Genomic DNA, 23,067 nt, shown 5'->3' on the forward strand with positions numbered 1-23,067 from the left:
GTACAATCTTTTTCATCATGTAAAAATTCTATTTTTCCTAACACCTAACCAAAAAGTGACCTGCAGGCATTAGCTGTCAGAAAGATATCAGTGTTACACTGTGCGTAGCTACATAGACAGATAGTAACAAAAATGTGTGAAGGTTCTTAAACGAACTATCTGAAAGTGAGGCCGGTCTCGGGCTGGATTTTAATATACTTAGCCCAGTTATCTTCACTTTCACAGTAACGGTGATGGCAACTGACAGTGTAATTATCTTTCAAGGACTGACTGGTCTAAGAAATATTCTTCTAGCGTGTCACACACTGTTGATATTAAACTGGCGACATGAGAAACCATCTGGAAAAAATCTGGGCATAAGGAAGTTTAGGGGATCTAATCCAAGCTAGGTTTTGGCTGATTTACTTCAGTTCACTCAAATCTTATTTAATAACATGAAATAACACATATGGAAAAAAGAAAGGAAAATGCCATCCTTTGTTCCAGGCTTGATTAAATGGAATCATATGCAAGGAAAACAGTTTAAGGATCCCCTCATCCAAGCCTCTGCTTTCATTGATCATTTCATTCTCCCTGCTAGTAAGACAAACAATCTGCTCTATCCCTGTCTTTCAAACCATGTCTTTAAGAGGTTTTTATAGGCGTGTATTTCCTGCAAAGCACTAGCACAAGTGTGCAATAAAATATATTATTTTATTCCTTTGATCAATTTCTACCATGCTCTGCTCACCCGTTTATCCTGCTAAGGATATACGTTTTTCCTTTAAACCTGAAAAAAAGAGATTTTCATAGCTGTCTACTTAAGTGAAATATACTCTTTAATAGTTTTAATGCCAAGATAAATTATAGTCTTCCTTTTAAGATAGCACCACAAATTCTTATTATGTCTAATGCTTACAAAGTGCATATGAAATCTGAATGAAGCATGGAAAGTAGATAGACTTAGAGGCTTTCCTAGCCCATGATGGAGCAAAGTACCTACGTAGCATGACCCAATGGGACCAGGTATTAACACCCTGGACAAGGTGTAAGTCAGAGACAGAGGAAAAAGCGTCTTCTAGCTTCTGAGGGTGGGGAGTCTTTGAGAAGGAGCGGGGAAGGCTTGCACGGTTAGCCAGCCCAGTACCTCTTAGGCTTCTCCATCTCTCTGACTGACAAGATAACAAAACATGTTAATATAAGGTGCATCTTTCCAATTCTCATTGCAAACACACAGTCCACAAGTGATACTGTGTTTAGAGGCGTCAACCCCCCACCCTCACCTAGGAATCTTCATTTGTGTACAGTCACCCACACAGAGTCTGCTTGCCAGCCAGTCATAGCACTAGCAGGAAAGGGACGCTGCCAGTTTTCTTCTGATTTCCTACACCCACCATGTCTACATACTCTGATCAAGCTATGCATGCTTCAATGCAAGTGTAACATGAACTGTGGTATGTTATTAGCATCTGTCATTCTCTGTCACTGGCTCTCCGTAGCTTCATCTTAATGTACCAACTTCCTTTTTTAGACCCTTTCACCAACTGTGGCTTACTTATTTTATCTTATTCAACACAATTCCAAAGTCTTACTTTAATTTCCTCCATGAAGATAAATTTCCATCAGAGAACATATAGATAAAATACCGATTGCACATCAGCCTTACTCTGGAGCTATTTTTTCAAGCAGTGCCTTATTAGGGCCTACCCTAAATAACATCTCAATGATTAAAGATTTCAGAAAAGTTGCTACTGCCTCAAACATTTGAAAAGAAAGAAATCACCTTTAAATCCAGAACATATGGTGATGAGCTCTAATAATAAGCCTACACACACAAGCGCATGCACACACACAAATACCTTCCAACACTAATTCCCTTTTTGTCATGCATATATAATATCACAGAAAAGGGTATTTTGGAATCTCTAAGCTTAGATCTAGTTAAGAAAATATTAGGAAACCTGGAAAGTTTAAGTGCTCATAATCATAGCTGCTGGCAAGATATGTGGTGGAAAATGGAACTTTTCATACTAATTAACTGTGTGTTCACACATGGGTTTCATTTTCCACATCGCATACTAGAGGAAGGCCCCGTATCATACAGGGGTCTGAAATCCCAGAGACAAAAGCAGCTGTCAAAGCTGTATGCAGTTGCTTCAATATGGAGATAGCTAGAAAGACACTCCACACCGGGGATGATGGGGGAGGTGGGGCATTGTCACAATGGCACATGCTCAGTTGCTAAGTCATTTCTGACTCTTTTCGACCGCATGTACTTGTAGCCCACAGGCTCCTCTGTCCATGGGATTTTCCAGGCAAGAATACTGGAGTGGGATGCCATTTCCTCCTCCAGGGGATCTTCTTAACTCAGGGATCGAACTCACGTCTCCTTTGTCTCTTGCGTCTCTTACATTGGCAGGCAAATTCTTTACCACTGAGCCACCTGGGAAGCCTTCTGGCTTACTAGAGATAGGACCAGTGGACATAATTATGCAAATTTAAATTCTTTACAAGAATAAGTTGTCCATCCATGCTAAACAGAAATATTCTATATTCAAAGCTTCATTAAGATCATCTCTTTCCCCAGTGGTAAGAGAGGGGTCGGTCTCTTCCAGGAATAAGTCAGGCCTGATTGTATGCTGACTCAGCATAACCTTGGCACACAAAGCAGCCAAGACTTTCCTGTCAGGAAAAGTACATGTGTCATTGTTGGAAGCTACTAAATAGTCTCTTGTTCAGCATGGGATGTCCAGCAGAGATGTCGCCTTAGCTCGCAGCTCAGATAACACAGTGTTCTCTGTTCTTACTTTAATTCCCTCAGCATCCCCCAGAGTTCACACAGCTACAGAAGAAAAAGCAGACTCTTTTCACCACAGTGCAGCTTTCTAATGATAACTCCTAATAAATGACGTAGCACAAAATGAAAGCCAAAGGCACCATCTGAAATTCTATACAAACATTTTTGCTTTCACATTTCTTCATTGACTCATTCATTCATTTTAAAAACGTGTGATTTTCACAACAGATAAGTGGCAGTATCTTCTGGGTGGCAGATGAGATCCAAAAGGTATCGAGATCAGGTAGCATGGACAAGATTTAACCTATTATTAAATTTAACCCAGTGTTGCCAAGCAACATAAAGACACATGAAGTCAAAGCAGGAAATCACTCCATCCGGCAGGACTCTGGCCACAGTGGGAAACTCAGCCGTTAAACTGGTGCAACAACAACCTCACTACAGTTTGCTAGCAAAATTCCGAAAGTTGAAAAAATCTACCAATCTGGGGGGAAAAAGCTTTCTGTCTTCTTTCTGGTTCATTTTCACATGCTGTTGGAAAGTGGCAAGTCTAATTGCTTAACTCATGCTTATTCCAGTCAAATCCAAGTGAGAGTCAGCCAGATCTACTAACATTTTGAAGAATAGGATGTTTGGAGGAAGGAGGTGAAAATGCTGGAAACGGATGCCTCTGAATGAAGTCCCTGCCATGGCCTTCCCTCAGGACAATCCCTGCCTCCAGGTCAGAAGCACAGACCCCAGTGTCCTCTGACTACACTGAAATGAACACAGATTTACTGGGACACAACCTCTTTGGAGCCTCCCGTTTTCTTTTTCTGGCAAATACTATAAGAGCTAATCTGTGACCTTTTAGATCTAGCCATCTTGGAAAATTGTTGACATTAATCATTTGGTTTACTCCTTGCCCTCTGTTCTACATGTTCTCCTTTTGTTTTAAACATAAACAGGCTCATTTAAAGCAAAATTACTTGTCTAAGAATGAAAAACCAAAGACAAAGAAACTATTGACATGTTCAGAAAGATCATGGTCAGTCTTGATTGATCAGGTCACTTATTCAATAAGAACAACATTGATTGCCAGTATATTTCCTCTTTTGAATAATTATGAATATATGATATCTGAAAGTGAAAGTTGCGCAGTTGTGTCCGACTCTTTGTGACCCCATGGACTATACAGCCCATGGAGTTGTCTAGGCCAGAACACTGGACTCAGCAGCCTTTCCCTTCTCCAGGGGATTTTCCCAACCCAGGAATTGAACCAGGGTCTCCTGCATTACAGGTGGATTCTTTACCGACTGAGCTATCAAATACTGTTATCTGAAAATGATTGCATTTATTAATTCCATCTTATTTAAAGTACTAGAATCTTATAAAATAATTCTTATTTTCTTTATGTTACCTAAGAGGAAGGACCTAAGAATCAGAGATATTAAGAATTCGCTGAAGTTTCTTCAGGAAGTTTCTCAGGTAGAGCTAGGAGGCAAACTTGGATTTTTTTTTTTAATCTGGCCACATCTCATGACATGTGGGATCTTAGTTTCATGAACAGGAATTGAACCCATGCGCTGCATATTGGAAGCATGGAGTTTTAATACTGGACAACCAGAAAGTCCCAGATCTCCTCATTTTAATCCCACATGCAACCTCTTCCTTTCCACTGTTATCTAGCCAGCCACTAACCTGGGGAACAGGTATTAATAGTGAGACAACCTGGCTGTCTTTTTACACTGGAGGAGATTTCCATGGACTATTATTTCTTCAGTTTAAAAAGCCTTGGAATTTGACGCAGAATTGCATTATGCCTGTGATGTCCTCAGTTTTGATAAACTAAGTTAAACTAATTGCAGGTTGAGTATGATGACATATTACATTCATGTAACTTCCAAGCCATGAATCAGTTGAAAAATACAAATAGGGATTAGAACATTAGCTTCCTTATTGTGAGGACTGAACTGGAAAAGGCAGCTTAGAGGTAAGGCCAACTCTCTGCCTCCCTATGGACGCCATGTTTATTCCTTGGGCCTCACAGATACTTAGAACTGGGTTTTCAGGACTCAAGCAGAGAACTTCATAGACAACTGGATATGCCTCATCCCTTACCAAGTACTATGAGTAAAAGAGGAATGATCACAAATCAATCTTCTCCCATTGTTGATTTCACCCAACAAAGAAACATGGACTCATAGATGTTAGACTCTTGCTGTTAAACGAATCATTTCTCCTCTAGGGAAAGAAGCCAGAGGATGACAGAGGATTCATTCAGCTCTTGTCCTAATTCTTCTAAGAGCTGGTGGAAGTTCTCATTTTATGGGGTGGCAAGAATGTGAGCAATGGATGAGGAGATGGAGTGAATGGTTTCTCTGCAGATAAAAATCTACTTTTATCTTAAATGAGACTATGGTTTTCAACATTTTAACTAAAAAGTAACATCAGATCTATTTTACTCAATTAACATTTGTTTAATGCATTTAGTGATCTTATCCCAGAGATAGATTTAACTGGGACTATTATTTAATAGTTTTTATTAACTGCTGCTGCTGCTACTGCTGCTAAGTCGCTTCAGTCGTGTCTGACTCTGTGCGACCCCAGAGACGCAGCCCACCAGGCTCCCCCGTCCCTGGGATTCTCCAGGCAAGAACACTGGAGTGGGTTGCCATTTCCTTCTCCAATGCATGAAAGTGAAAAGTGAAAGTGAAGTTGCTCAGTCGTGTCCGACCCTCAGCGACCCCATGGACTGCAGCCCTCCAGGCTCCTCCATCCATGGGATTTTCCAGGCAAGAGTACTGGAGTGGGATGCCATTGCCTTCTCCCTTATTCACTACTGATACCAAATAGATCTAAGCTCTTACCCCTACCTATTCACATGTGATAGTCAGTTCAAGAATATATTTTTTTTATAATACAGCAAAGTAAAAATGTGTTTTTTGTATCATAAAATACTGAACGGTTTAGCTAAAGCATCTGAAATTATTGCAGCATTTGCAAAAATTCAACAAAATCTTGATTTTTTATAGTCACTTGAACAAGCCTTTACTTCATAAGAAAAATAAAAATAATGCTATAGGCTGTTCAGTAACATTAGTTGTGTGGGATATTTTTTTCAGGCTCAGAGTTAAAATACACTGGATCAGTTAGTGGTTTGTTTCCCTAACCAAAACTTCTGGAGATCAGCCAATAGGAAAAAGACACATGCTGCCAAAGAAGCATATTTCTTACACACTTTCAGATTCAAGGAAGAGCTCAGAAGATGAGGGAAAACAAAACAAAAACTAGCACAATGGAGTGAAATTACCACATGTTGCAAATGGTGCCAAAAGAACTTTCTTCACCAAGGAGTGGCATCTTTGGAAGGCGTTTTAGTGACTGTTCTCAGTCAGCCACGGTGGAACGTAGAAAACATGCCTCCCAATTTAAGGGCAGAAGGGTGGGAGCTGAGGTGGTAGGGCCCCCACAGCCGCAGGGAGATGGCTGAGGCAGTGGCATGGGGTGCATAGATGGCAAGAGGTTAGCAAGGTAAACAGAGTGAAATCATCCGCTGGCATCTTTGGTGGGGGTGCACTAATCATTGGTTCTGTGGAGACAAAATGCACAGGATGCCCATGACAGTCTTGCTGACTTTGTGTCAGGAGCTAAAGAATTTCAGCTGAGAACAGCAGAAGACTAGCCTTGAGCATCTTACTTGTGATTCTTCCCATCATTTTTATGTCTTAATGATGCTCAACACAGAGACTTGGGAACAGACTGCATGCCAATGTCTGAACGGAACTCAGCAAAGTGCCCAGCACACACAGATTGATGACTGTAGGAGCCCGTCCCATTCGAAGTGTTTTCTGAATGCTTACTTTGTGAGGGAGGAGATGATGGCTCCTACTTGACATGGCTGGGGATGAGTACAGAGCACAATGGCTGTCCAACAACAGTCATCTGCTGGAGCTCAGTAAGACAAAATCCAAACAAATGGCTCAGCAACCAGGGGATGCACTCAAAACAGCTGTGCCAAATTAAGCCCGATCCCCCCCTTCCACGCTGTGTTCCAGCATGAGCTCCGAAAGATAAAATCTGAGACTACTTCAGAATGCTCTCCGTAGTAAACACATTTGACCACAACCGGGACAAGGTTTCCTCATAGCCCTTAGGCTTAGGTTGTCTGACGTCGCTGCTAGGGTTTCAGGCAACCAGAGATTTTTAAAGCTCTAGTCAGAAGATGAGTCAAAGGCCAGGGACAAGGTTTCTAAGTCACAAGGCAGGGAAAACCCGAAGATCAATCTTAGGGCATGCTGCTTTTGCTTCGGGTTTCTCTGTTTGTTGTGTCTTCTGTTTTTAAAACCAAATGGAATGCTCTATTTCCACCCCCTTCTCTCTGTACCTGAGGCATAGCTTTTTTTCCCTCCATGCAATAGCTCACTAACAGAATCAAAGTGAGGGTCCTAAATGGAATCTCCTTGTTCTAACCTGCATTTTGTAGCACCAAGCTGAATTTTACTAAGCAGAGTTGTACCTAAGGAAAACAGAATTGGTTTAAAGAATTTCAAAACTTGCTGCCTTGAAATAGAGCACCCTGGTGAATGTGATTTTTGAATGAAGAAATGCAAAGAAGAAAACTGCTGCAAGTTTTTTCTCTTTAAAGCGAAATTACAATAAATGAATTAGCCCCTATTGTTTGCATGCGAACTTGGTTGTTATTCAGGATTGTCTAAGAGATACATTCATACCTGGATGATTGATCAGAGTTTGCTTTACTTGCAATGGTCAAACTTGAATGCCAAGATGATATGAGCCTTAGATAGGAGAAATTGAAATTCATGGAAAAAAAAATCCCAAACAATAAATAAAGTTGGAAACGCTAAGGGGAAGAGCCCTACCCATTCTCTCTTCAAGCATCAAACTCACCATGTGGTCGGGATTCAAGTTCCCCAGCTGAAGCCAATCACTGCTAATCAAGAGAAAGAAGTCAGAACAGACTGAGGGTCCACTGACCAGAAATAAACTCCACAATGTACTCAGTTTATAACATTTGTTCTCAATAATGAAACTGTAATCACGTGAGACACAGAAACAGGGACAGTGATTCTGTTTGGTAATACCTCCCAAATGTGTTTCTTGCATTTTGAAAGATGAATAGGTAGCACAGTCAGCCATGTGAACTGCACTGTGGTATACACGAACTACAATTCAAGTAGGTCTCTTCCAATGGTTTTGTCTTTGAAGAAGAACCCCGCTACTATAAAGAATGCACACCATCTGGCCAAAAATGTTTTAGAGAGTATGTGGTAGATCACTGGTTAGAAGTAACCGGGCACCAGGAATGCCCAGAGGTTATTTTATCTCTGAGTAAACAGCTTCAGTTTAAGCAAAGGTTTCAGGGGTAAAAAAAAAATAAGCCAGATGTCCTCGTATAAATCAAGAGATCCTTGATTCTTTAAGTAAACGCAGTGCCCCAAATCCATCATTTATATTGGAGTAACCAGCATTCCGGAAACACATACCGTGAGCGAGCAAGCGAACGAGCCTCCAGCACTACCCTGCACTCTGAGAAGCCAGAAGCTTTAATCCCCAAATAGATTAAACTAGACAGATGGATAAAACTGTTTACGATGTTCCCAGAATGGCTGTTTTTGTGATATGCCTCAAAGAGGACACAGATGCATATGACCCATTTTAATTTTCCTTCTCTAAGCCTCTCTGCTTCACTGAGCCAGGCAGGGTTCAGAAGCAGGTTTGAATAAGTCAGGAATGCATGAGTTCCAGGGAGCCCCATTTATGACCTGAGAGAGATGAAGATCGGGGCAATGAATCCTGAGTAAACTACCTTCAAACCAAATAAACATGTTCTTCATTGGAAGATTATGCCAAGCCATAAATGTCACACACATTCAATCGCAGTTAATTTATAGTTATTTCTAATGTCAAATTTTCTTGATAAGTGGGACAAGCTCAGAGTATAAATTTGAAAATTCATTGTCCCAACTGTCAACCTCTTACCTGTTCCTTTAGACTTTTCAGTGATCTGTTTCAGACTAGCAAAGGGCAGAACCAATTCATCACTCCCTGTGATCAACAGTTACAAGTATGTGCCATTTTTTTTTTCCTGGAAAATACTAGATTGTTCTGGAAGAAGGGCTTTTTAAAAGTATATTAAACGGTATTGATAAAACCATAAACTAGTTATAGGAAGACAGGTAAATGAAAATGTCTATTCAGGTAGCAATCTACAAGCAGGACAATTTTCAAATCCCAGTAAAGCTCTTCCATCTTTCCGTTCCAAAAGAGGGATAAAAGTAGATAGAATTAGTCAGGATTCTGATCTGGAAATAAGATGTGGGAGAACAGGAGAGCTGATACAGGGAGACTGAAAGGGCTCTTGGCATGTAACCTTCCACCCTCTGCCACCTCTCACTTTTTCCTCACCCTCCCCACACTTGCCTCTTCCTCCATTGATTCACACACTCAAAGCTCTTAACGCTTCCTGTCTTTAGAGATTGGCTATATCTTAACCCCAGCCGTATAACAAGAATAATTTGAATCCCACTGGCACACAAACAGCTTCTGCATTTTAGCGGCAATGCTACAAGAAGCGTGGATTTCTCTTGAAGATTTGTATAGTCTGAAATGAATAAAAGATAAGAAGTTTGTGAGCACGGCCATGGGGTTCATGAGATTAGTATTCAGGTGGCTGTTTATCCCCTCCAAGGCTAAACAGCTAAAGTCATTTCCTTCCAAACAAAGGTCTTTTAGGACATTTTTATTCAGCATTCAGAATGTAAATGCATGCCTTCTTTAAATGGCCAAGCTTGCTACTTCAGCTCCATTTAACCTTCTTACCCTTCCTCACATTTCTGAAAGAAGCAATTTCAAAATAATAAACTGCACCTCAAGGGCTATAATCAATTTCATTAAACTATTCCAACAGAAAACTATTCTAAGCACACAAGTTAAATAATCATGTTTTGTTGAAGAAAATTATTATTATATAGGTTTGGTTTTGTGTTTGTTATTTTTGCCAGATGGGACTACCATGATTTACAGTTTCTGGTGTTAAAAATAAGATCTGATTGAAAAAGTAACATATTATACTAAATTTTCATCTTATTTGAAATATATTCATACTTGCAAGGCTATATATGACCTAGCTATATTTAAGTGATACATTTTGAATCTTTTCTTTTCCACAAATAGTCCTTTTTAGACCTATATGGACAGATGGAATTGTTACATACAACTTCAGTGAAAATTCTTTTCTTCTTTCAGCACCACCCTCAAGTGAATTCCTTTCTCTTTACCTTCATCCCTAAGCTCACTGCTCCTCCTGTGGTCCCAACTTGGAGAGCCCTGTGGTGGTCAGAACCCTGCATGTTATCAGCACCATCTCCCCCTCCCCACTGCTCATATCCAACAAGCGCCAAGATTTATCCATTTGATCTCCTAGTCTCTCTCCAGCCCAGCCACATCTCCACTGCCACTCCCAGATCTGGGTCTCCATCAATATGCATGTAGATTATAGAGCAGTGCTAATTGATTTTTCTGAGCCCTGCTTTGCTGGCTCTGATTCATTCCTCGTGATGCTTGCAGAAGGGACATGTGAAACTGCTCATCTGCTTCTGTCCCTCCAATGCCAAAAATGTAGAGTCTCCTGTAACTTGGGATAACTCCCCACTCCTAGACATAGTATGCAAGGTCACTACCTACCTCTTTCATCTGATTTACTCATCACCTTGATCATTTTTGCTCTTCCTTAAATCTAACTCATTCTTGAATATATCCTTTTACTCAATAAATATTTCTGAAATACCTATTGTGTTCCAGGTTTTGTAATGGAGTTTAAGAGACAGGGATAAACAAAGACAGTCTTTTTGACCCCATGCAAACCGCACAATTGAACTCATCTCACACGCTAGTAAGGTAATGCTCACAATTCTCCAAGCTGGACTTCAGCAATACGTGAACCCTGAACTTCCAGATATTCAGGCTGGTTTTAGAAAAGGCAGAGGAACCAGATATCAAATTGCCAACACCTGCTGGATAAGCAAAAAAGCAAGAGAGTCCCAGAAAAACATCTATTTCTGCTTTATTGACTATACCAAAGCCTTTGACTGTGTGGATCACAATAAACTGTGGACAATTCTGAAAGAGATGGGAATACCAGACCACCTGACCTGCCTCTTGAGAAACCTGTATGCAGGTCAGGAAGTAACAGCTAGAACTGGACATGGAACAACAGACTGGTTCCAAATAGGAAAAGGAGTATGTCAAGGCTATATATTGTCACCCTGCTTATTTAACTTATATGCAGAATACATCATGAGAAACGCTGGGCTGGAAGAAGCAGAAGCTGAAATCAAAATTGCCGGGAGAAATATCATTAACCTCAGATATGCAAATGACACCACCCTTATGGCAGAAAGTGAAGAGGAACTCAAAAGCCTCTTGATGAAAGTGAAAGTGGAGACTGAAAAAGTTGGCTTAAAGCTCAACATTCAGAAAATGAAGATCATGGCATCTGGTCCCATCATTTCATGAGAAATAGATGGGGAAACAGTGGAAACAGTGTCAGACTTTATTTTTCGGGGCTTCAAAATCACTGCAGATGGTGACTGCAGCCATGAAATTAAAAGATGCTTACTCCTTGGAAGGAAAGTTATGACCAACCTAGATAGCACATTCAAAAGCAGAGACTTTACTTTGCCAACAAAGGTCTGTCTAGTCAAGGCTATGGTTTTTCCTGTGGTCATGTATGGATGTGAGAGTTGGACTGTGAAGAAAGCTGAGCGCCGAAGAATTGATGCTTTTGAACTGTGGTGTTGGAGAAGACTCTTGAGAGTCCCTTGGACTGCAAGGAGATCCAACCAGTCCATCCTAAAGGAGATCAGCCCTGAGTGTTCACTGGAAGGACTGATGCTAAAGCTGAAACTCCAGTACTTTGGCCACCTGATGCGAAGAGTTGACTCATTGGAAAAGACTCTGATGCTGGGAGGGATTGGGGGCAGGAGGAGAAGGGGACGACAGAGGATGAGATGGCTGGATGGCATCACCGACTCGATGGACATGAGTTTGAGTGAACTCTGGGAGCTGGTGATGGACAGGGAGGTCTGGCGTGCTGCGGTCCATGGGGTCGCAGAGAGTCAGACATGACTGAGTGACTGAACTGAATTGATTGTTAGATCAAAACCAGATAATTTCTTACACATCTTCCCAAGGCGAAGTCCATTTCCAACAAGATATAATAGTTCTCTAGAACTTTTTGGATCTTTGAACAGTTCCCCCCAAAACAGACTCTGAGACAAAGATTTCAGATCAGATCAGATCAGTCGCTCAGTCGTGTCCAACTCTTTGCGACCCCATGAATCACAGCACGCCAGGCCTCCCTGTCCATCACCAACTCCCAGAGTTCATTCAGACTCACGTCCATCGAGTCAGGGATGCCATCCAGCCATCTCATCCTCTGTCGTCCCCTTCTCCTCCTGCCCCCAATCCCTCCCAGCATCAGAGTCTTTTCCAATGAGTCAACTCTTCGCATGAGGTGGCCAAAGTACTGGAGTTTCAGCTTTAGCATCAGTCCTTCCAAAGAAATCCCAGGGCTGATCTCCTTTAGGATGGACTGGTTGGATCTCCTTGCAGTCCAAGGGACTCTCAAGAGTCTTCTCCAACACCACAGTTCAAAAGCATCAATTCTTCGGCGCTCAGCCTTCTTCACAGTCCAACTCTCACATCCATACATGACCACAGGAAAAACCATAGCCTTGACTAGATGGACCTTTGTTGGCAAAGTAATGTCTCTGCTTTTCAATATGCTGTCTAGGTTGGTCATAACTTTCCTTCCAAGGAGTAAGCATCTTTTAATTTCATGGCTGCAGTCACCATCTGCAGTGATTTTGGAGACCAGAAAAATAAAGTCTGACACTGTTTCTACTGTTTCCCCATCTATTTCCCATGAAGTGATGGGACCGGATGCCATGATCTTCATTTTCTGAATGTTGAGCTTTAAGCCAACTTTTTCAGTCTCCACTTTCACTTTCATCAAGAGGCTTTTGAGTTCCTCTTCACTTTCTGCCATAAGGGTGGTGTCATCTGCATATCTGAGGTTATTGATATTTCTCCTGGCAATCTTGATTTCAGTTTGTGTTTCTTCCAGTCCAGCGTTTCTCATGATGTACTCTGCATATAAGTTAAATAAACAGGGTGACAATATACAGCCTTGACAAACTCCTTTTCCTATTTGGATCCAGTCTGTTGTTCCATGTCCAGTTCTAACTGTTGCTTCCTGACCTGCATACAAATTTCTCAAGAGGCAGATCAGGTGTTCTGGTATTCCCATCTGTTTCAGAATTTTAGATGTAGTTAATTTCAGCAGTGATTGTAGAAAGTACAAGAAAGTAGGAAATGAGATAGAGAAGGTAAAAGCCCAATAAAAGAGTATTAATGAGTTGGTTGGGAGAAGGAAATGGCATCCCACTCCAGTATTTTTCGCTGGAGAATCCCAGGGACAGAGGAGCCTGGTGGGCTGCCTTCTATGGGGTCACACAGAGTCGGACATGACTAAAGCGACTTAGCAGCAGCAGCAATGAGTTGGTTACCAGGGTGAGCAAAGGTTACCTTCTGAGGAAGTGCACAGGACACTCCCAGAACCACCCAAGAGAAGGGCTGAGATGCCAGACTATTTATTCATTGATTTCTATCCCTTACTGGTTAAGGGATGACCTTGTAGGCATTAAATTCTTATCATGTCCAAGCTACCTTTCACTCAGACTGAGGAAAACTCCCATATCACAGGAGAATTCCCTGGAAAAGTAAGCAAGTAGATGGAGGCATTTGAGATGGGAAGCTGTCTGAATATACAGGAACTGTCCAGTTGGGCCACAGGTGAACTCAGAGTTTGTCTATAGGCACACAGAGTATGCATCGTCTACTAAGCACACTTTAACATGGTATTAAAAACAAAACAAAAATCTGGAGTGTCTCCCCCTTCTGGAATCTAATAACAGATCAGAGTACTGCAGAATAATGAGAGATTTCCAAAACACTGTAATTGCCTGAAGACCAGATCCACAGTTAGGAGGAAAAGATTCGAACATTTCAGACAGGTCTAGAAAGCAAAGGAAAGATTGTGAGCATCTACATAAGCATACAAGCTGTCAACAAAACAACCTGAGGACTTTGCCAAAGGCCCAGATGCTACTTCTGGCAAGGGAGTGCTGATTTAACTGTCTTCCAAGAAAGAGAACTTCTAGTAAACCAAGGCGGGAGGAAAACACATGTTCCCCCTCCATATACCTAACAAACCTTCCATAGGTCTGATTAATTAATAAAAAATGGCTTTTTTTGAGAGAAAAAAATTATAAGTGTCCTTGAAGAAAAAATTATATATGCATAGAAACAAGAAAATTTTTCTTCCATAAAAGTGATCAGTACTTATATAATCATAAATAAAAAAGGAACAGTAACGTGATCACAAAGGAAGGAAATATTCTTGAACATGAAACAATGCAATGTGAATGGAGACTTAAAGCATTTGTCTCGTGAAATTCAAAACTAAAAACACCAAAATCCACAAAACATGAGACTAAGTACATGCTTTCCTCTTCATTCCCTTCTGAAATTTCACTCAAGTGATGGTGAAATAATGATAAACAAAAGCCCAAAGGAATGGAGAATGGGAAGTAGGGTGACGAAAACCCAAAAGGCCAAGTGTTTTTAAACATATGATGAGAGGTAATAGAGTAAAGGGGAAAAATGAAATATGAGAGCCTGCAGAGAAGGTAACTAATAAACCAGAGACAGTTGCCTGGGAACTCTGGAGAAGATCTGGAAGTGGAGAACCCTGGTATCCTGGAACAAAGGGGCAAAGCTCGGGGCTGAAAATAGGAAGACTGGTGTCGAGTCTAAGCATGGAAGAGCTGAACCTCGTATGCTGTCTACTGCCCCAGGTTGCCTGACTCTTCCCCCTCCTTGAATCTAGTCTAGTAGGAAACAGGAGATATTTCTCTCTGATAGGGTTAGAAGGTTACCAGTACAATAACTGATTCAGGGGAGATTCATCAGCAAACATTGAAATCATAGGATAAAAATTTTTCATAGGATGAAAAAATGGAATATATACATAGTCTCAAAGAATCATGTCTCAGATTAGTTAGAAATTATTCAAAGAAAAATATACCTATACAATGAAAAGATATAAAAAGGACACCACCTTTACATTGTAAATAATGAGACTAATGGATTACAAGTATCTCCTAATGTGATGTCCTGGAAAGAAGTAAGATCACCTATAAATATTTTTACCCAAAATGTAAAACCTGAATTTAATCATAAGGCAATAATAAGATAAATTCAAATTGTGGAATATTCTAAACATAATGAGACTTGACACTGTAGACATATCAGTTTCACTGAACACACACACACACACAAAATAATGGGACCATTTTTCTAGGTTATAGTAGGACAAAGAAACTTGATAATGAAACATAACACATTGAGTGTTATTTAGGTTAGTGCAAAAGTAGTTGTAGTTTTGCATTGTTGAGCTCTGCCATTTGATACTGGAATACATTCTTAAATAAATGTGGTTATGTTATATATCCTTTTAATGCACATTTCTCACTCTATGTTTTCTTTTTTTGCTAGTGACTTGTTACTTGCTGTACAGTTTATATTTTTTAAGACTATGAAAATGATGTTAGACAAAAATCATATTTGATCAATTTTCTTATTCCAATTCAACATGGGTTGTAAAGCAGCAGAGACGACTTGCAACATCAACAACACATTTGGCCTGGGAACTGCTAACAAATGCCCAGGGCAGCGGTGGCTCAAGAAGCTTGGCAAGGGAGGTGAGGACCTGCAAGAGGAGGAGCCTGGGGCTGGCCACCGGAAGTAGACAACAGCCAATTGAGAGCCACCACAGAAGCCGATCCTCTTAAAACTACACGAGAAGTTGTCGAAGAACACAACTGACCATTCTATGGTCTTTCAGCATTTGAGGCAAATTGGAAAGGTGAAGAAGCTCATTAAGTATATGCCTCATGAGTTGACCAAAATTAAAAAAAAAAATCATTTTGAAGTGTGATCTTCTCTTATTCTATGAAACAACAATGAAAGTTTCTTGATTGGATTGTAATGTGAGAAGAAAAGTGGATTTTATATGACAGTCAGCGGCAACTAGCTCAGTGGCTGGACTGAGATGAAGCTCCAAAGCACTTCCCAAAGCCAAACAAAAAAAGGTCATGGTCACTGGTGGCCTGCTGCCCGTCTGATCCACTACAACTTTCTGAATCCTGGCGAAACCACTACATCTGAGAAGCTCAGCAAATCAGTGAGATATACTGAAAACTGCAACACCTGCAGCCAACACTGGTCAACAGAAAGAGCCTAATTCTTCTCCATGACAGGGCCTGACCGCGTGTTGCACAACCAACTCTTCAGAAGTTGAATGAATTGGGATACAAAGTTTTCCTTCATCCACCATATTCACCTGACCTCTCGCCAAGGGACTACCACTTCTTGGAGCATCTTGATGACTTTACAGAGAAAATGCTTCCACAACTGGCAGTGAGCCAGAAAATGCTTTCCAAGAGTTTGTCAAATCCCAAACCACAGATTTTTATGCTACAGAAATAAAACTTATTTCTCACAGCAAAAGTATGTTGATTGCAATGGTTCCTATTTTGATTAATAAAGATGTATTTGAGCCTAGTTATAATGATTTAAAATTCATAATCCAAAATCACAAGTACATTTGCACCAACCTAATATGTTAACAACAAAAAAAGAAAACATCCTTGGGGCAACTAGAAAAATATGAATATGGACTGTATTGTATAAGTGTCAAATCTTTTGAATGTGATAATGCTTTTCTGGTTGTATTTTTAAAAAGTCATTTTACTTAGAAGATATATGTTGAAGTATTCCCTTGTGTCTCAGATGTAAAGAAGTAGTCTGCAATGCAGGCAAGAGACCTGGGTTTGATCTCTGGGTCAGGAAGATCCCCGAGAGAAGGGAATGGAAACCCACTCCAGTCTTCCTGCTTGGAGAATTCCATGGTCAGAGGAAACTGGTTGGCTACAGTCCATGGGGTCGCAAAGAGTCAGATACAACTGAGCCACTAACACTTCATTTGTGAATGAAGTGTCAGCCTCTCCAACTTAATTAATACTCAAAAAGTTCTGCAAGAAAAAATACACTGGTGTGCACATATCTGACAAGGGCACAGACAGTACCTGGTTTGAGTTAACACATTATCTGACTGTGAAAAGACTAGCCACATGTACTAAAAGAATGAGTTAGCAAGATTCAAAGGGAAGCTGCTTGGATTTTATGACAAGATGACTGAGACTGGAGCAGGCATGAGAAAAGTGTAGGAAGATCCACAGAATTATTACAGTAGGCCTATTTTTCCTATTAACCACTGGAGATGAAGCTTTGGTCTCAAAATCAAACCTCAGTGGATACTGAATCATGTTAACAGAATATCTAGTGAATACCCAATCTTTAAGAGATGATATACTTGTACACAGTCCAAAATATAAATGTGAACCTACCTAGGAGTAAACAAATTGAAATTGATGACCTAAAACAATTTCCCCCCCATTGGCTTCTAAACTCATGCAACTAAGATCTCTCCATATTTGTGTACATCATACAATCCTATGGGCAAAAGATATTGACAGCCATACTTTCTAGATCAATTTCTGTTTCAATCTAGGGTCAAGATAGAGGATGCTGTCTCTGTACCCCTTATTATAGAGTTACTCTCAAAAGGTCCTTAAGGAGAATGAAAGAGGTGCCTTCTGTATGTTAGACTCACACACATCAGTCAAGTTGAAGAATTGGTTTAAATCTTTAAATGAGTACAGAAATTATAATTCATATTTGACCAATTGTGCCTAGATATTAAAGTATGTTCTCTTAAGTGCTTTCTGTTTTGTTTAATATCAGTATATGCAAGTTTTTTTCTGAAAATGTCTATATTTATGAGTCATTTTCCTCAATTTTTTTTTTTTTTAATACTGGGCCTTTAACATCCTACTTTAACACAACAGTTCTCAATGTGGAAATCACGTCTTACTTGCTGAACCTTACTGCAGAAATTTGTGTTGTAATAAATTTTTATGATGTGGAAAAAACAAACAAACAAACAAAAATAAAATAGAAAGGTGAAAGCTAGAAAAATAATTAGCCCTTTTCTAAAAAATGAAACCGTCAACTTTCCTTTTATGTCTTAAGTAATTTACTAGTCAAATATTGGCTTTATTTTATTATAGTTATCATTACTGCAGAATGAATTAATCTAAAACTTGGCAGTTTAGACAGCCATTTTATGATGATCATAGTTATTGGTTGATGGATCCAGAAAGAGCATGTCTGGGCAATTCATGTTGGTGATTTCTCACGAGGACGATGTTCGATGTCGCTGGGGCTGGAATCATCTTAAGGCTTGGCTGCTCGGAACATCCAAGATGGCTCCCTCTCATGACTGACAGCCGATGCCAGTTGCTGGCTGGGAGCTCTACTGCACTGTTGGCCAGAGTGTCTATGTGTGTCCTCTTCCCACATGCCAGTCCCAGGGTCCTGCTACATTGCTCATGGTAGCTGGCTTTGCCCAGAGACAACAATCCACAAGAACAAAGTAAAAACGACACGGTCTTTACTGACCTTGGCTTGGAAATTTCACAATATTATTTCTGCTTCATTCAATTAATAAAAAGCACATCACTGAAGTTGGTCCAGACTCAAGGAAAGGGAACATAGTCTCCTCCTCTCAAAGAAAGGAGTGTTAAAGACTTGGTAATATGTTTTAGAATACCTATGCTTCACTTGTGAAGTTCTAATAGTTGATTAGAACTCTAAAAGATAAAGTATTTACTTGGTTAAAACTAAATAGATAAAAATTAGATTACGCTCATATAATCATATAACAAAAGGCTAAATTTTGAGACTATTTCCAAATGTTAAGAAACAGTAAATGACCAGATAGATGGACAGGTAGATGAATGGATGGACAGATGGATAAATGAATAGATGTAGAGAAATGGGAATGAGGGAAGAACTACTTGGCTGAAACCAAGCGCATTAGGGGCTATTCCCAACCCTAACATGTACACTGGGGTTGCAAACATCTTTTTGAGGAGGTTTACCAGGTAGCTCAGATGTTAAACAATCTGCCTGCAATGCAGGAGACCTAGGTTCAATCTCTGGGTTGGGAGGATTATCCCCTGGAGGAGGATATGGCAACCCACTCCAATATTCTTGCCAGGAGAATCCCCATGGGCAGAGGAGCTTGGCAGGTTACAGTCCATGGGGTCAAAGAATCGGACATGAATGAGCGACTATCACTTTCACTTTCCCATACTAAAGCCGCCGTTCATTTGAAACAATTACTACATAGGGTAAAATTACGACAGAGGGCAGGTTCTGACATGAAAAAGGCTTATTAGCCATTATAAGGAAGTGAAGATTTACACAGGAAAAACCCCACTGGATCAATGCACAACTCCATCTGTTAGGCCAGCTGCTCAATTCTGCTCTAGAGTTGGTAGTACCATGTCAGTTCATGGCAGGACACAGATCCTCTGAAAGTGGGAATCAAAAACAAAAAAAAACACAAAACACTTTGGCAAAGGAGAACAATTAGATGATTTATTCTGTCCTAAAAACTTATGATCCCATTACATGGGTTCTTTAGCCTTCTAAGTCCAGGAAATTACCAGGATACAGAACCAGACTGAGAAAAGGACTAAGACAATGGGAGGTAATATGAGAGGTGGTCTCACTTACTTAAAACTCTGAAGGCTACAACTGGGATAGTCCTCCAACACAACATATGGCTTAGAGACATGAACCCTCATCAAGAAAATGGAATAGAACCTGTCATCATGGACAGACTGTTAGGGGGTGAAAAGCATGGCAATGGGCATATTATGAGATAAGGACAGCTAGTACCATTACATTTGGAATGCTCTAAAAGCTCCAGAAGCGTTTGTTTTGCTCTTTGGATTGGTTCCATCTGTCTAGTACTGCTAAGAATATTTTGACAGTGTGAATTTGTGATATGAGGCAACCTCCACTATGTAGTGACATTTATTAGTCAGAATATCCTTGATGGAACGAGGAAGGATCTGAGACATCGGTTCAAGTGAACTGGAACCAATATACCATGAGGACCGCATGAGTGCGATTCAAGGAAACCTTGGATGGTGGAGACTTTGATGTCAATTTCTAGGGTTTGGGGTGGGGAAGGGGGGACGTGAAAGGATCTCTCTTTGATTTTGACTCTCAACAGCAAGCTGCACAATAGCTCACAGGTAAGATAATTGTTAGCTCTCTGGCTCGCTAATTAAAGGAGATGGGGAGCCATAGCGACATTAATTCTGTTCACTCACCAGAATCTCCTTTGGAAAAGGGAATTCCTTTTGAATCCTAAAAGAGATCAATTCGCTGCTTGATATGCACCCATGTGAGTATGAAAAATATGCCTTCAGGCTGAGTGATGTATGAATCAGATGTCAAGCTTCACATGGTAAAATAGTGATATTACCTTTTAATTGCTCTGGGAGATAGAAAAGTCATCTGAAGCTGAGGTGCAGCAACCACTGAAGAGATGGCATCAAAAAGAATCATATTTCAAAACATGAGAGAGCCAAAGGGAAGATCAAAAGCTCCTCTACCTCACTCACCTGTGCCTTGATGTGCTTTGTGCATCCATTCCAATATTTCTAACACTGCCTTTTAAGTGAATCTGAATTCTTTTCTTTATTCTTTGGAGGTTTCATGCAGGCGTGCAGGATAAAACAACTTCATTGTTAATCCATTCTCAATTTTAGGTTAAGTGTGGCAATCCCTTGAAACCCAAGCTACAAAGCTGATCATCCAGGCTTTAACACTTAATAGCTATGGAAGTTTGAGAGTGTTTCCTCATTTCTGCAATGCAAATATGATGGGTAACTTCCTGAGGTTTTGAGAAGAACTTCAAAAAAAAAAAAAAAAAAAAAATGTTGAAACTTCTATATTTAACCACTTATACAGGGCCTGGCACATAATTGAAATTCAAGATGTATAAGCTACTATGATGTGTGTCCACGGTCAGAAAAAGGCCTTTCCACTAGGAATGCAGTTCAAAAATAAGGAAGAGACGGGTGTGGTCAAAGACTTGATGAGTGAGTAATAGTTACTCAGTCATGTAACCTGCCAGGCTCCATGGAATTCTCCAGACAAGAATACTGGAGTGGGCTGCCATTTCCTTCTCCAGAAAGACTTGATGGGGTGGAGCAAATCTGAGTATGTTGCCATGTCAAGGTTTTCACTCTTCCATACTTGGGCCATCCGCTTCATAGTCTTCAAGGCGAAGGGATTTTTATTCTGCTTGTCCCTTTGTAGTGTGCAATGCCACTTAGATTTTTTCCTGAAGTGTGATAAATCCAGGGCTTTATAAAATTGAGGTTAAAAAAATGGCAAAATGCATTTCCAAGCAGATCTATAAACTCTCCATCCCTTGAGTACAAAGCTTTGACCTCTGGTTACAAATGTTTCAGAAAATACAAGAAAACATGATTTGCTTCCAATACTATATACGGTCAAAATGAAAAGAAAGAAGGAAAAGAAGAGATTTTAAAGGTGACCCCATGATTCCGAAGAGACCAGTTTTTCATTCTCACAGACTAGCAGCCTCACTCCAAGACTACTGAGTGTGCGGTATCTATTTTCTATGGGCAGCTGCCAACAGATGGCTTATTTTGAGTGGAGAGAAATATCATTAAGGAACAAAGAAAAATTAGGACTAAATAGGAAATTAAATATGTTCTTGGGATTACAACTGATGATCAAGGAGTTGCAAACCAGTGATTTGCAGCTTAATATTTTGCCTGCAGCCAATACCCACTGTTTTAGGGAAACCTTAATATTAAGAAGGCTGTTCTCACACCATGCAATTTATTTGTCTTTCGGTCTTGCCAGCGCCTTTGCCAAACATCATAATTTGCCCAGAATCCTGGATTGCAAGATGAACAAATAATATTCATTTCCTCCATGGAGAAAACATCCTTTGATTGAATTGTCTCCTTCCATGCCACTCACTGCTGTGCGTGCTGCATGTCAGACGTGCGAAATGGAGTTGAGCCTACTTGAGAGCAGAGTATAAATTAGCTTCTGAATGAAAACAGTTAGAAGGAAAACATTTTCAAATGACAGCCGAACTCAATCAGCTCCTAAAGTACTCTCTGAGGTCTCTCTGAGGACTGCAGCATGAAAATGAGGGGCCCAGAAGCCCAGACTGTGACCCGACCAGTGTTTCCTGGGTTCAAGAACTTTCCTGGAAGACCATGAGGGATGGAAGGCAAGCAGAAAAAGGTAAGCTTCCTCTAAAAACCAGCTATCACGGTTGACTTTTAAAGCTACATCGATCTGTTATTTTACCTAACAATAATTAAATATAATAACAAGGGACTTCCCTGGTGGTCTAGTGGTTAGGAACCCACCTCCCAATGCAGGGGACACAGATTCGATTTCTGGTCCAGACACAAAGATCCTACTTGCTGCAAAGCAACTAAGCCCGAGTGCTGCAACTAATCACTCCTAGAGCCCACGCTCTGCAACAAAAGAAGCCACCACAGTGAGAAGCCCATTCGCCACAACTAGAGAGTAGCCTCTGCTCATTGCAACTAGAGAAAGCCGGTGCATGGCAAGGAAGACCCAGCTTGGACAAGAATTAAAATAATATAATATAATAACAAAGAAAAACCAATCAATGAACTAAATGAAACATAACTCCATTCAAAGGTAGTGTTCAAATGCAGCCAGAAAGGTAGAAGAGGATGTTTGGCTACCCTGAGCTTGTCAAGCCGTCCAGCACCGCATTGATACATTCACAACCAGATTTACCATGCGGTCCTTGGACACAGGTCTGACTCTGTTCCCACATGATGACAATGCCAGGAAATCTAATCTTGGATGGCTCCTAAATTAGTTGTGGCAAAATCCAGAGTATTCCCAGGTGCCACAGTGATAAAGATGCAGGAGATGCAGGAGATGCAAGAGACACGGGTTCAATTCCTGGGTCAGGAAGATCCTCCAGAGTAGGAAATGGCAACTCACTCCAATATCCTTGCCTGGAAAATTCCATGGACAGAGAAGCCTGGCAGGCTACAGTCCATGGAGTCACAAAGCATCAGACAGGACTGAGTGTGTGTGCGCATGCGCGCGCGCGCACACACACACACACACACACACACACACACACACACAATTCAGAGACTACATTGAAAATTGTAATCAGTCTCATACCAGACTAGCTGTTAAATAAG

At 40.6% G+C, this 23,067-nt stretch overlaps 1 protein-coding gene and 1 long non-coding RNA gene across 4 annotated transcripts in view; one reads left to right on the forward strand and one right to left on the reverse strand.

Moving 5' to 3' along the window:
- The window catches only part of MACROD2 (mono-ADP ribosylhydrolase 2), a 2,318,987-nt gene that overhangs the window by 542,119 nt on the left and 1,753,801 nt on the right, over positions 1 to 23,067 (reverse strand). The gene's annotated exons all lie outside the window — the stretch shown is intronic.
- On the forward strand, positions 91 to 17,889 carry LOC123464909. The gene is made up of 3 exons (XR_006640013.1): positions 91 to 100; positions 5,423 to 5,425; positions 17,482 to 17,889. It is a non-coding gene; the product is annotated as an uncharacterized LOC123464909 (long non-coding RNA).

Source organism: Bubalus bubalis, chromosome 14, assembly GCF_019923935.1.
Source record: "Bubalus bubalis isolate 160015118507 breed Murrah chromosome 14, NDDB_SH_1, whole genome shotgun sequence".
Taxonomy (NCBI): Eukaryota; Metazoa; Chordata; class Mammalia; order Artiodactyla; family Bovidae; genus Bubalus; species Bubalus bubalis.